The sequence below is a fragment of the Mixophyes fleayi genome, chromosome 7 (genome assembly GCF_038048845.1).
Source record: "Mixophyes fleayi isolate aMixFle1 chromosome 7, aMixFle1.hap1, whole genome shotgun sequence".
Lineage (NCBI taxonomy): Eukaryota > Metazoa > Chordata > Amphibia > Anura > Limnodynastidae > Mixophyes > Mixophyes fleayi.
The window spans coordinates 140,246,414-140,262,374 of NC_134408.1; positions in this window are offsets into that span (position 1 = coordinate 140,246,414).

Sequence of the window (15,961 nt, forward strand, 5' to 3'; positions counted from 1 at the left end):
ATTATCTATCTATCTATCTCTTCATCATCATCATCACCATTTATTTATATAACGCCACTAATTCCGCAGCGCTGTACAGAGAACTCACTCACATCAGTCCCTACCCCATTGGAGCTAATAATCTAAATTCCCTAACACACACACACAAACACAGACTAGGGTTAATTTGATAGCAGCCAATTAACCTACCAGTATGTTTTTGGAGTGTGGGAGGAAACCGTAGCACCCGGAGGAAACCCATGGAAACACGGGGAGAACATACAAACTCCACACAGATAAGGCCATGGTCGGGAATTGAACTCATGATCCCTGTGCTGTCTATCTCATATTTATTTATTTATCTATCTAGCTATCTATCTATCTATCTATCTCAGTATGTTACAGATGTACACATATTGACATTATATTGTAGTCCTCATCTACAGTAGCTGACATGGTCCCTGGTAATTCTACCAGCAGCTGGTTCTGCTCTCTGCCCCGTGTCTGTGATATATCTCTCTATAGATGGGTAAATGTTTCTCCATATTGCCTCAGACCTGTCAGTGTTCAGGTTATAGATTTGTGTAAATCTGAGGTATTTATGTTCTACAGAGTCCTGACAATAAAATATTGATCCTTTGTACGTTGTATTGCTGTAATTAGACTCACACAGGTAAAGTAGACAAAACAAATTTCTTCACAGTTCATTGTCAAATTGCAAGTCATACTCAATCAAACGGTACATTACCCCGCTCTGCAGCCGCTGGTCTAATTGCTGTAATATAATGTTTACACTGTACAGATGCCAGGAACTCGGACCTCTATACCTGACTCATTTTTGTGGAGTCTTCTGATTGGTTGATTTGGCTTTCATCTACTAAACACTAGTTTCCAAAATAAAAAAGGAAACACATTTTCAATAATTAAAATGAAAAATCAGCGAAACTTTCATGAATAGCATCACCTGAGGTTTAGATGGCGATCTCCCTATGACCGCCCCCCATTAAGCACAATGCCAGGTCTTGCCGTTTCTAGCTCCTTTTACTTGACAATTTATTAGCCTCTAAAGTGGTGAATATGTTCATTCACCAATTGAAATTGGATGAAGAAGGGGGGTGAGAGGGAAGACCAATCAGAAGCCACAATGTCTGTGATTGCGGTTTCTGATTGGTCCTTACTCTCACACCACATATCCACAGCATTGGCCTGGGTTGTGAGTCATGCCCCAGTAAAAATGGCTGCATTGTGCAGCCCCGGGGTAGGCGGGGATGCTAATTAGCTCCGGATGGTAATAAAGCTTTAAGAGTGGTGCAGTTAAAGTGGAACATACAGGAATGGGCAGGGGCAGGCTGGGCTGGGGGGCAGGGGGACATCTGCCCCCCTGGTTGGGCTCATACTGGGCTACCTCACTGGGCCACCTGCATTTTTTTCTTTTAAAATGTTCCTAATAGGCTCCTGTGTCAAGTTTTGTCCTCAAGGATAATATTTTCCAGCCTTATCCTGGGAATAGGGTTCTTAAAGAGGTTCCACCCAAAACATTTTTTAACTCGGTAGTGTGTGGGGCTCATGTAAATTTAAAGAAAAATGTTGACTTCACTGATGCTGGTCCACAGCAGTTTATCATCATCATCATCATTTATTTATATAGCGCCAACATATTCCGTAGCGCTTTACAATTGAAGACAAACATAATAAACTAATAAACAAACTGGGTAAAACAGACAAAGAGGTGAGAAGGCCCTGCTCGCAAGCTTACAATCTATGGGACAATGGGAGATTGACACATGAGGTTAAGTATACATTTTGCATTTTGGCCCAGCCAGACTGCAAAGGTAAAATTGACTCATAAGCTAAATGATCCTGTCACACAACAATGTTGTTGTCTTGTGTGAAATTGTGTAACAGGCGGTAACAGGCTAAAGGCGGTAAGGTTAAGAGGGTGGTTGAGGAATATTATAAGCTTGTCTGAATAGGTAGGTTTTCAGAGAACTCTTAAAAGTTTGTAGACCAGAGGAGAGTGTTATTGTGCGAGGGAGAGAATTCCATAGAGTGGGTGCAGCCCGAAAAAAGTCCTGTAACCGGGAATGGGAGGATGTAATGAGGGTGGATGAGAGACACAGATCTTGTGTAGAATTGAGTTGCTGAGTTGGGAGATATTTTGAGACGAGAGGAGATGTATGTTGGTGCAGCTTTGTTGATGGCCTTATAGGTTAGTAAAAGTATTTTATATTGGATTCGGTAGAAGACAGGAAGCCAGTGTAGAGACATACAGAGTGATTCAACAGAGGAATAACGATTTGCAAGGAAAATCAGTTTTGCCGCAGCATGCAAAATAGATTGTAGGGGTTTGAGTCTGTTTTTGGGAAGACCAGTAAGGAGGGAATTGCAATAGTCAATGCGGGAGATAAGTGCATGGATTAAGGTTTTTGCAGTGTCTTGCGTGAGATATGTGCGAATTCTGGAAATGTTCTTTAGATGTAAGTAGCAGGATTTAGATATAGAGTCAATGTGGGGAACAAAGGATAGATGTGAGTCAAGGATTACACCTAGGCAGCGAGCTTGTGGGGTGGGATTTATGGTCATGTTATCAACAGAGATAGAAATGTCAGGTATGCTCTTGTTGGTGGGTGGAAATATTATTAACTCTGTTTTAGAAAGATTAAGTTTGAGTTGGCGAAAGGACATACAAGATGATATGGCAGAAAGACAGTCAGTTACACGTGACAACACAGATGTCGAGAGGTCAGGAGAGGATAGATAGATTTGGGTATCGTCCGTATAGAGATGATATTGAAAGCCAAAGGAACTTATTAGATTTCCAAGAGTAGCGGTCTAGATAGAGAACAGCAGAGGACCTAGCACTGAGCCTTGTGGTACTCCAACTGATAGGGGAAGCGGAGCAGAGGTGGCTCCAGAAAAATTAACAGTGAAAGAGCGATTAGAGAGGTAGGATGAGAATCAGGATAGAACAGTGTCTTGAAGACCTAGGGATTGCAGCGTTTGTAGGAGAAGAGAGTGGTCAACGGTGTCAAATGCAGCCGAGAGATCAAGGAGAATTAGGAGAGAGTAATGGCTTTGTTTTAGCAGTGATCAGATCATCGACAACCTTGGTCAACGCAGTCTCTGTGGAGTGTTGAGAACAAAAGCCAGACTGAAGAGGGTTCAACAGGTTGTTAGCGGAAAGAAAGCGTGTGAGGCGAGTGTAGGCAAGTCTCTCTAGAAGCTTGGAGGGGCAAGGGAGCTGAGAGATGGGACGGTAATTTAAGAGAGAGTTTGGGTCGGAGTTTTGTTTTTTAGAATAGGAGTAATCACTGCGTGCTTGTATAGTGATGGAAAGATGCCAGTACAGAGTGAGAGATTACAGATTTGAGTTAGAGGTGAAATGAGCACAGGAGACAGGGATCTACCAATTTGCGAAGGAATAGGATCAAGAGGACAGGAGGTAGAGTAGGAAGATAAGAAGAGTAGAAATCTCCTCTTCGTTTGTGGGGTCAAATGAAGAAAGGGTGTCAGAGGGTAGAGGGAAGGAATTGAGCGGATTGCTTGTCGAGGAAGAGGACACCATTTCTAGTCTGATCTTGTCAATCTTGTCCTTGAAGTAGGAAGCAAGATCCTGAGCACTGATTGTAGATGGAGGGTTCGGGGTGGGAGGATTGAGGAGATGTTTAAATGTATTGAAAAGGCTGTTATCAGCTGTTACTCACTGCTGTCCACCTGATATGGAAGAGAGATGCTGTGTTTGCTATACAGGTGGGCGCACATACTGACTCAACAAGGATTGGATCGTAGCAGCAGGATTGCCCAGTGTTCTGATTTTGCATGGTTCAGATTTGTTTCCCAGGCTATCACACAGGCACACGTGAATTGTAACCACAGCTTCTACATTACAGATGGACGGCTGTAATTAGCCGTTAAAAAACTGCTACAACTTAGCTTGTAAGCTCATTTGACCAGGGCCATCTTTACTTACTGTTTCAATGACGTTGTTTGTAACTTCACAATCCCCTAAATGTACAGAGCTAAATAAGATGTTACAGCCTTTAAATTAAAGGACGATAGTCATAAAAGAAAAAAAGTAATTTCAAGTGGAGAACCCTGTTAAGACGTGCAAAGATTAAAGTGAATTCTATTTTTAGTCTATAGCTGGTTTCTAACCATGGGAACGGATTTGTATCTGGTGATGGGTGGATTAAAGTCCTACAGATTTCTAGAAAGGTTAGTACACAAACACAATAAGTACTCGAGGAAAAGAGAAGCTGTGAGATTGTGCGTGACCCAGAATCCTCCTCTTCCACATCCACACTGAAGTATGGAAGCCCTACCGTGAAATATAGTATTTTGCAAACTGATTTGATTGGTTGTGAACCATAGCCACCAATGACATGTTGCCTTCTTCTCTGAGTTCCGACCAATCATATGCTAGTTACTCTGTCTCAGAACCTCCCTCATCCTTTCAAACACAGAGAAGAATCTCTGAAATTAGTATAAATTTGATAGTTACAAAACAACTACTACAACACCTTGTCACACGTGAAATCCATATCAGTAAACTCACAGACACAACTGATTGTACTCTTTATTTTCCATATTCTATGTCGTTGACTTTCTTTCAAATTTGTTCTGTATATTATAAAGGAGTTTACTATTCCGTCAAAGTTTTTTAACTTTCCCATAGAGTTTATAATTTCAGTATTAAGTAGCTCAGTTTTCGGTTGCCTGCTTCTACATTTTTTGGCAACATTTTGTTTTTAATGTACAGTATGAAAAATTAGACGATTAAAAATAATCCACTTTGTTTCATCATGGTAAAATATAAGACCTTACTTCCTTATTAATTCTTGCATTGTGTACATACCAATAATGTATTTGCCAAAATAAAGTGGATGTTCTTCATTCATGGTCTTTTAAGTTCCAACTAAAAATCCATCTCATAAGTGCACTTTTGTGACCAGTTTAGATAGCAATTTCATATAATCAACCTAACCATACTTAACGTTAAATCAGGCCATTTTGTGTTCTTTCAGAATTTTCCTATAAGCCATTTACAGATTGAGTGAATATACCGGCCGCTTGTAATCGGAGGTTTCAATAGCACAAAAGCACCGTGCTCTTTCCAGAAATGTAATCTCTGCTGATTACATCTACATTATATTGTGCACATCTGTATTGCAATTTCCTACATTTATAGGAGAGTACTTACTTATAAACCCATTTCACTGTCCTTTTTTCAGCTGCTGAAGACATTTAATTTCCAGAAACGACCTCATTTGAAAAGCGACAACTGTGAATAACCATTTACAATTGTATGGTTTCCTCTTGAAGAACCTTAATGTATGATGCGCCAGCGATTGGCTTTCTTGCTTTCTGCATTTCCTAAAAGTGTACAACTCACTAAACTTGTAATTAACTTTTTTTTTTTACGCTTTGATAACACAGCAGAGGCTTAATTTGTTTAGTTATTATTTTTTCAACAATGAATTTCTTTTTTAGAATGTTACCTGGAATATTTCTTGAAGTCTAAGTTTAAAGGTTGGTGAAATATCTAAAGATTAGAAAAAAAAAGGATTAGAGTTTATATTGATTGTATGTGTTATGGCCATTTCACTAATCCATCATTTGCAACCAGGGAACTTCAATGTGCAGTGTCAGGGTATCCTTGCTATATATGTAGAAAGCAGGGGCACTCGCAGGACTTGTAGAGGGGGATTTCCACATCACGCCAACAGTGGGCGTGACCAGCATGCATGGGGGCGTGGCTATAATATTAGACAGTGCTTGGCTGCTCTCCAACTCTTCATATCCCTATAATATACATGGGCAATGCTGCGTGCACTACTATCCCTTTTCAAGCTGATCTCCAGGTTACCTCAAAAAGTTGAATTTTCCTTGGCGGCCCCAGTCAAGGGCAAATCTGGAACTTGCAGGATATAATAGAAAGCTTAGCAGTCTTTGGATGCTGACTTATTTGTGGGAGTGGAAGATTAACATTCTAGCAATTCCTAAAGCAGCGAGGATTTGAGCCTGGCTCTCACTAAGGGTTTCCAAGCTAGGACAAACCTCGGCACGTTAAACCTCCTTCTTATTTTGATTAGCTGGGTGTTAGTAATGATAACAAAGTAGTCCAGAATAGGTGAAGAATATACCAGTTTATTGAAGCACAAACACACTGCTGCAGACCATGACGGAGCATTGCAACAAACAAACGCAAACCAGGAATAGCGGGTAATGATCAGAACACAGTCCAGATTTAACAGAATCCCGGTGTGGTTGGATAGAAATAAACGGGTGTAGTACCAGTGATCGGTGTTGAAAACACCGACACTCTTTAATCCTCCACAATTATTCCTATAGTGAACAGAGCGACGAAGAAAAAATAACTACTTATAAAGTTTAGTGCAAAATAAAGCTATGAACGATCTGTGTGCTACATGAAAAAACAGCCAGTATTTATCTTATGTGGAAAATAACAAACTAATTTGCACCCCTTGTATTGTAACATGGTTTGTCCAGGAGAAGATTTACTCCATTTTTGGCTTTCTTGCTTTAATAAATCAGGCCCATTATCTCATTGGACCCATATTTGCTTCACTGACCATATGTCATTTAAAAGGGATTTAACAGCCGGCACTACTCAATATCTGAGAATTTGTCAGAGGCAATTGTATAAATATCTAATCTCATTTCTCTTTAGAGACTCTTTAAAATAAAGAAATGATTTCCTTTGAGTGTGCGTTTAATGGGCATGACACAGCATAAAATATATAATACAACATAAAATATATAAGCAATAGTTGATTATCCCAGCATGCTTAGTGTATAACATGCTGGATAAGAGACCAGCATAGATAGATACACACAAATAGAAATTTAAGTGCCCTGTAAAAGGGGACAAATCAAGTGTCTCTTTCTGAGAATCTTTAGTCCTTTGGGTTATTTATGGCTATGCAGCAAGAGATCAATGTGCATTATTTTGTTCTGTGCATTTGTCAATATCCTTTGTTTCTCAATTAATGTTAAATCTAGACAACTTTGACTTGCTGTTAGCTTATGAATTGGCATAGTCAGTATCAGTGACTAAATAAATACACAATGGGCCTGAGTCATTAAGGAGAGCAAAGCATAAAAAAAGGAGTAACTTTGCACCTGGATAAAACCATGTTGCATTGGAGGGGGGAGGTAAATTTAAAATGTGGAGACAGATTTATAGTTGGGGTAGGGCATGTACTAGATCAACTTTAAATTTAAGTGTAAAAATAAAGCTTTCAAGTATTTGTGTGCTACATGAAAAAACAGCCAGTATTTATCTTATGTGCAAAATAATAAATTAATTTGCACCCCTTGCATTGTAATATGGTTTGTTCCGTAGAAGATTTACTCCTTTTTTTGCCTTACTTTCCTTAATGACTTAGGCCCAATATCTCTTTCCGCTATTTAGCAAGCCCAAATGAAGATTAATCTCAGATGATCAAGACCCAACGGGTTAAAGAGAGAATAGATGTCCCCCTTATCTGTGTGTCGAGCGATCATAAAAACCGATGTATTCATGACTACAAGGATCCCTTTATAGTGAGTGTTCCTGTAACGTACTACGTGTAATACATTATGATGGTTTATTGGTTAGTTGCTAACTTATTTGTTCCTCCATAGCTTCTGTAGCCTGTAAAGTATAGATTGTTGGGCAGCACGGTGGCTCAGTGGTTAGCACTTCTGCTTCACAACTCTGGGGTCATGAGTTCAATTCCCGACCATGGTCTTATGCATGTGGAGTTTGTATGTTCTGTCATTTGTCATTCATATCAGTGAATGATATTGTCTGTATAGTGCTGCAGAATTGGTGGTGTGGTATAGACTGATGTTTGAGGCCCCTTGTTTGGTATAGAACATATAGCATACCACTCAACTTTCAAATACTTGGAAATTGGCGCACACACAAGAAGGGGGCATGGCCACTTCATTTTAGGGTGCACCAGATACCCCCGAGGACTTGCCCTACATTTCCGAAGTGCTAGGCCGCCTCCTGCCCTCCTCCCTCTCCCATAAATACCCCAATCGTCAGTGGCATATCTCCCATTTGTCCTTGATTCGGGTCAAAAGCCCTGATCTGCTGGGCAGCCCCATCAAATCAAGACCGCCCTGCCCAGAGAGCTGTGGGGTATGCATAGAGTGACCAGAGGTTGGTGTATTCTAGATGTCTGACTAAGCAGCAGTGATGTAATACAGACAGAGTTGTTCAGAAAGCAGCAGTCTTTGAGTGTTCACACAAACAGTAAAGGCTCTGCAGACAAACATCTCACGCTAATTGCGTATGGCGAGTGTTTGCTGATGAATTGCGAGAGAAATTGAATGTCTGTTTTCACCCGGCCATGAAAGCTGTACTTCCAGGAATCAATTTTTAAGTGTCTGAAAGCTTGGGAATACAAGCTAGATCGTGATGGAGATGAGTACTATGCAAATGTGTGTGAAGAAATTAAGACAATCGCATTTCAGCATCTACAAATTGTTTTATTTTAGGATTCCAAAAATATTGCGGAAATAGTATTCTGGTTTAAAATAAGTACTCTCACGGTGGCTCAGTGGTCAGCACTTCTGCCTTACAGCACTGGGGTCATGAGTTCAATTCCCAACCATGGCTTTATCTGTATGGAGTTTGTATGTTCTCCCTGTGTTTGTGTGGGTTTCCTCCGGGTGCTCTGGTTTCCTCCCACACTCCAAAAACTTACTGGTAGTTTAATTGTCTGCTAACAAATTGACCCTAGTCTGTGTGTCTGTCTGTGTGTGTGTATGTATGTGTGTGTGTGTGTGTGTGTGTGTGTATATTAGGGAATTTAGACTGTAAGCCCCAATGGGGCAGGGACTGATGTGAGTGAGTTCTCTGTACAGCGCTGCGGAATTAGTGGCGCTAAATAAATAAATGGTGATGATGATGATTATATCAAGCTCCTAATTTTGAACTGCAGCGACTCTTCTTAAGGCGTTTCCTGCAGACTAGTACAGCGTGGTTGTGATTGCATCAATTGCAGGATGATATGATTGGCAGTCCTGGTCAGACATGGGTGCGTGATAGAGCCTCATATGGAACAGAGCATATCCTCAATAGAACACCTTGTGTGAAGAGACCCCATTAGTGTGACCACACATGTATAATAACCATTGTCACTTGCTGACGACATTTTCAGTTTAGAAACAGATTAAGCCTTCACACCCATCAATGGGGTCAGTGGAAGCCATTTTAGGCATATTCAATCTAAATTGTCAAAAAAAATGACCAACACAATTGCCAAGTGTGTCTCCAGCTTAAAACAGAGAGTACTTTAACGTATTATTCTAATTGGTGATAAATGTGCTTTGAAAGGCTTTATAAAGCCATTGAAATTCAAGACAAAACAAACAAAATGCATTGCTGTTTCATGCGCTGTGACGATGATTTACTTAGTTCGGAATGCTATCATTATTTACTGGGATGAGCTGTCCATTTTACAGAGAGTATAAAACACTTCAGGGTAACAGCCATTCACATTCAATCGCTGATATTATTCCTACAACTGAGACTGAAAACATTGACTTACACTGTGTCACTGTCTAATTATCGTGTCTTTTTCTGCTGTCACACAGACTGTGGAGGCGGCCATTTTGTTAGCTGAGCTAATATTGCTAAAGACGCAGCCTTTCAATCCACCTCCACATTGTAGGCTGAGGAAAAATTTGTTATATAGTTCTTTATTCCACACTTGCCTATTCTTCTGGAATGTTAAGGAGACTCCTAAATTTCTGGGAGCCCTCTAGGACCCCAACGACTGCAGGCCACCCTCCCAGAAAATGCTTCTGTTCCTTGGGGTCGGGTCTTGATGAATTTAGTCATGTGGTCACGCAGCGGTGGGTGGGGCCTGATTATACGAATCATGTCATTGTACAGCAGGGGTGGGAAATTGTGTAATCACCCCACCCCTCTGCCTCTCGGAAAGGAGTATGATTTATTATTCAGTGATTGCTCAAGGGGGGCCAGAAGGCGAGAAGATCATGGGGCCCCTACCCAAATTTTGCTATGGGGCCCAACAGTGCACTGTTTCACTCTTGGCTCCAATCTAATGAATATTAATTCACCTTATGAAATCCCAACCTAGTTGTGCATAGCTGATGGGTCCACTTTAATTGTAGGGTCATTTGAATATCCTTAATATTTGCTTTAAGAAATAAACATATACGTTGAGGAGAATGCATTCAATTTACTTCTGCCAGCCACCAGTACAATACCTGAATTCTGTTAAAAAAATATATTACATTTATGTTTTTAGGTCCGACATGATATCACTTAAGTAACGTGTCAGCAGAAACCGGAGGTTGTCAGCAAAACAATTTTTAAACTGCTGGTAAAACATTTTAAAGGGTTGGCGAAGCTCATTCAGTTTTATCCTTGAACATGTTTCCTTTTGCTTTGTCTTCAGTCGCTGGATAGGCTTTAATGGCCTCTAGGATGGAAATAAAACACCAAGGCTGCATTATTAATAGTCCAATGATGGGGATGTCATATATCAACGAGTTTGCAATGATAGTTAGATAGGAAACAGATGAACTGTGTTTTTGTAATTGCGCGTTCATCAGTAAATTACCCCATAGAATTAAAGTGTTTTATTATGCAGAACCAGCTTTAGTGAAGTGCTCTCTTCTGCATGGCTCCAAAGGGAATATGATAGTGGGGGAAATACAGTATTGGTCAATCAGCCACAGAATCAATTAAGGTATCGCTGACAATAATTTGCATGCTAACTAAACTGTCTCTTCTTTTATTGTACTTGGAACAAAGCATGACAACATGCATAACTATCATTGTATGGCACCACCATATGAAGCAGCGCTGTACTGGGGAATATTAAATCATCAGTCCCTGCTCCAGTGGAGCTTACACACACACACACACACACACACACACACGTCCATTTTCATGTAATCATCCAAGTATGCTACCATTATGTTTTTGGGGTGTGATATAAAACTGGGGCTCCCTGAGGGAAACCACTCAAACACGGGGAGAACATACATACTCCACACAGATAGGGCTATGGTCTGAATCTAAGCCATATTTCATATATATTTACTAGCTGTCTGTCTGTCTATCTATCTATCTATATATCTCATATCTATCTATCTGTCTATCTATCTAATATCTATCTCTCTATTTATTTAAAATCTTTATAATATCTATCTATTTAAAATCTATCTATCTATGTATCTATGTATGTATCTATCTATCTATCTATCTATCTATCAGCTTATGTACACATTTTGAATGTTACAGAACGATCCTTATATTGGATCAACCTACTGTATGTTTTTAGAGTTATTGACCATTTAAAATGTTAGATCCTGTTTCCCTATACTGGATGCATCTAACCAGTCCACATATTGCCCATCTTACCATCACAACGGCGATAGCAACTTTTGAAGGCTAAAAGTTACCAGACAAGATCCACCTTCTTACAATAACCGATAGGCTGCAACATAGTAACAAACAATTGTTCTGATCACTGTTTTTTACTTCCAGGAAGTATCACCTTTCCAGCAGCAACATAAACATCTATACCGTGGCTGTGTGCCAGGAAAGTGATAGAAAGCAAGGACGGCCCGTTAGTGTTCCCTTCACGTACTCCACATAATACAATATGCTGTGTTACCTAGAGAGATAAGGCATCATTTCAACATTGCAAATTAAAGTGATTCTGGAAGTTCTTAAATTCTTATTTAAACATGGGTGGAGTGAGCACAGGGGTGGAAGATATTAAGTGGTAGAGGACACCAAACGGAATCAGATGTGGTATAGGAGAGTTTGGGGGCATGTCGCTCACCTACTGCCTTTCCTGTTTTCTAATTATGTGTGAGTACCCCAGACGCTCTTAGAAGGGCTGTTACAGGTGGCAGCTTTGCATCATTTAAGATCTCAGTAGAGAGGCTTGGATTAAAGCTTTGGGGGGGTCTGGGGTACTTAAGACATTTATATGTAGATAGTAAGCTTGCGAACAGGGTTCTCTTACCTCTGTCTGTTTGTATTACCCAGTATTGTTTTATTAATGTATGTTCCCCTGTATACATGTATGTATATATGTATGTATCTACTATATAAATGCCTAGTGGCGCGTGTGGAAAAAAAAAAAACCAAGCTGCAGCGCCACCTGCTGGGCAGAGTTATACACTGACCTATATATTTCTTGAAGGAGAAGTGACAGTTGGGAGTGGTTGGTGGTTGCCGGGGGTGACAGTGGGGAGTTTTTAACACCTTAAGTAGCTTGATTTGACTAGAATGCATGAGTATCATGCACGGGTTAACTTGTGTGTGTGTGTGTGTGTGTGTGTGTATATGTATGTGTGTATATATATATATATATATGTGTATATATATATATTGTGCCAAATATGCCTCTTTGTCACATCAAAAGACAGTGTTAAAGGTTCCCTGGGATTTTCTTTTAGCACACACACAGGTGTTCCACACGGGTGTGATTGATTTTGCTTTACTGTGATTTGTTGTAGTGCTTGGGGTGGAGGATAAGGATTCTGTCTGTATGTGTGGGTGGGACCACCGTTGCCAGTAAGTGGCCGGCTTGCAGACAGGGAAGGTATGTCTAGTCAAATGTAGGTGGTGGGGATTTTTGTGTACTGTTACTGGATATGATTGCTGAACCAGAGTGGAACAGTTTTACCATCCTGACAATTGCTAATAAACAGTTAAATGGTTCAGCATGCCTGTGTCCGATTCCTGTGAAAGCTGTACCTTCTGACAATATATGACAATATAATGTTCCCTCTTCTATATTGTAATGATATTAAAATTGACCAAAAATTGCAATTGTTGTAATATTTCACAGAAGAAGCTGTGCAGAGATCGCTAATCTGTGGAACTTCAGTATTATGATATATAATTATATGTGGAGAGAGATTTTCTGCTTTTTAAAAATTGAGGTTTTTAAAAAATGGTGTGTTAAAGCAGATAGTGATTAATGGATTAAAACTGATGGGTATTCAGCAGTCAGGTTAACAGCCTCTAACCCGTGAATTAGTCTGTTTAGAAACAATATTTAAGCTGCCTTGAGTTCCGAAAAATAAAACTCAATGCATTATTACACAGAACGAGGCAAATGAATTAGTGCAGCCAAGAATGTGAAAGCTAAAAACAGGAGGGAAAAAAATCTCTATTACCGAGGTAATAATTATGGTAGAAAAGTGCATTTTATGTGAGGATTGGCTACAAAGCACGTACCTTCCAGGCTGCAGTTCTAATACCAATGTATTGGATAATAGTATGTATTAATGTTGGACATTCGGCGTGTAGACACTACTCACCGGTGGCTATTTATGATGGAGGAACCACAAGTAAAAATGAATATGTTTAAACCAAGGCAGTGGAATGTGGTTTTTATAATTATCTAATCGAAATCTCCCTTCTCCTGACATCTCTACAGCAGCCCCCTAAGATGGTATTCTCCAGCCATCATGGCTTTGTAAACTTTCTCAGGGGTTTGCACTGACGCCAGTTTGGTTGGGCTGCCTCTCACTAGTGGCGTGGTCCTAGGGTAGGATTGTTACTGTCCTGTTAGACAGATGGAGGGAGTGACGTTTGAGAAGTTAGTTCTGCCTTTGTGCACCTAGAAACATTTTTATTCATGCAAAAGGTGCATTATTGTAAGTGATTTTGCCATTTATTGTCCCATGCAGGGAATCTTGAAAATATTGCAGGTTTAGAGAAAAGAAAAATGAGGAATATTAGTCCAGGATACAGATTGTAAATCTAGCCCTTGAGCATGACAGCAGCCATCATTGCCAGGAGAGCTTAACAGAGATCCCCATCTGCATGTACCTCCCTTCTCCAAGGACCTCTGCCGTTACTAAGACACTGACCCCTGTCACCCCAAGCTCAAAGAATTCCACAGACATCATGGTTTGTTCAGGTGCAAATTTACACCCTTTGTTTGTTTTTATCCTAACTCTAAATGGAACTTCTTGTGTGCAAATTGTGGAACAGACTTTACAAGACATTGCACCCTTGCTTTGTGGACTGGACATGTATATGCAACTGTAGACATTGCTTGCTGTCATTTTTCTCAAACGCTTACCAAACCCCAGTGATGTCATCAACACCCATGACATCGAGCTTACTCTTATCATGTTCTCGATCTGTTGCACTGAGAGAGAAGTGTTACACACAGGGGCGAACGCAGGATTTGTAGAGGGGGGTTTCCACACCACACCACCAGTGGGAGTGTCCGGCATGCATGGGGGCGTGGCTATAATTTTAGATAGTGATTGGCTGCTCTCCTACTCTTCCTATCCCCATAATATACATGGGCAATACTGCGTGCACTACTGTTAGGTGCACACAGCTCTCCCTTTTCAAGCAGAGCTGTGTGAAGCGGGAGCAGGGTCCAGCCATCTCAATTATACAGTACCCCAGGCTTGAAGGTGGGTTTCCAGGCACTAGAAAACCCCCCTTGGTTTGTCTATGACACAGTTCAGCTGCTGGCTGCAGGTAAAGTCACTGAGACCCAGAGATAAATGCCACTAGGATAACTACTGTAGCTAGAATTGCGTTCCCTTTAACAATAAATGAGGTTAATTTTGTGCAATATTTTATCTGTACGTAAAAAGCAATATATCATTTTTAGCTTGTGTTTAACTAGAAATTATAATACAAATGATTGACAAATAGGATGAGTGTGTTCTTTGCCGCTTTTGTTGCGATTAAATTAATAGATTGACCTAAAAACCCATTAATCGGATTAATCGCCACTGCTGTCCCAGTCTCCAATCAGAGCTATATTTGCTCCTCCTGTCTTAGCTCTGCCCTTTTCCCCACTAGAGTGTAAGCTCTTAGAAGCAGAGCCCTTCCTACCCTTTCTTTGTTTTCATGCCTGAATTTATTTTGCCTGCTGTCCCTGTTTTATGTTAACTCTGTTCTTCCCCCGTCCAGTGCTGTGGAGCACAGTGGTGTCTTACATATCAATGATAATAATAACATAACTTTTCTAGGAGAAAAAAGTTCAAGATATTGAAAATAAATATAAAAATCTTGTATATCTGAAGATAAGTTTGTAGCATCAATAATTGAAGATAAAAGGAGAGTAGAGGTTGCAATAAGCACATTTCCGCCAACTCCGCTCCATGGAAGGCTGTGAGAGTTTAATGCAAGGGCGTTAAGTAGAGTTCTGTGTTGTCAAGATCCTTCTATCATTTTCCGCATTCTCCTCACCTAAGAATAAGTCGACCTCTCAGGGCATTCTTCTCTCCACTTGGTTGGTTTTCAAACTTAGTTCAAGCAAAGCTGAGATTTAGGAAACAGACAGACAGCTGTCCAAGGGAAATACAGAGGAACTGATCTGCCCAGGATATATAAAGTTGTTTCAAGTGACACAGAACAGGTGTGTGTGTGTATGTGTGTGTGTGTATGTATATGTATGTGTATATATATATATATATATATATATATGTATGTATGTATGTATGTATGTATGTATGTATGTGTATGTATATGTATGTATATGATACTCAAATACACATAAATGTTACTTTTCTTGTCCTGCAATAGGCGGTTAGAACTGTGTAAAATGCTGCATAATTGCCCAGAGCTTTTAGCTTTAAATTATTCATTGTAAATTATATGTATTTTCATATGCAAATGTGCACCAAGTATAGTTCAATGTGTTATACACTTAGCTCACATCAGCATAAAATCCCTGTGCTATTTGCACGAAACAAATTAGATTAACTTTTAAATGGAAATTTTACCCCTTAAGTTCCTTTGTGTATATACAGGTGGAGAAAAGTCTAATGAAAATATCGACATCAATCGCACATAGACCCACTCTCGCCAGACTATACTCACATAGGAATACTATGGTGGGGGCACGACTACTGGGCGTGATCCTGTGTGTGCATATATGATCAGGGAAATATACATGCTTTATACAAGATATGCAGGGGTACCCCAGGACATGCC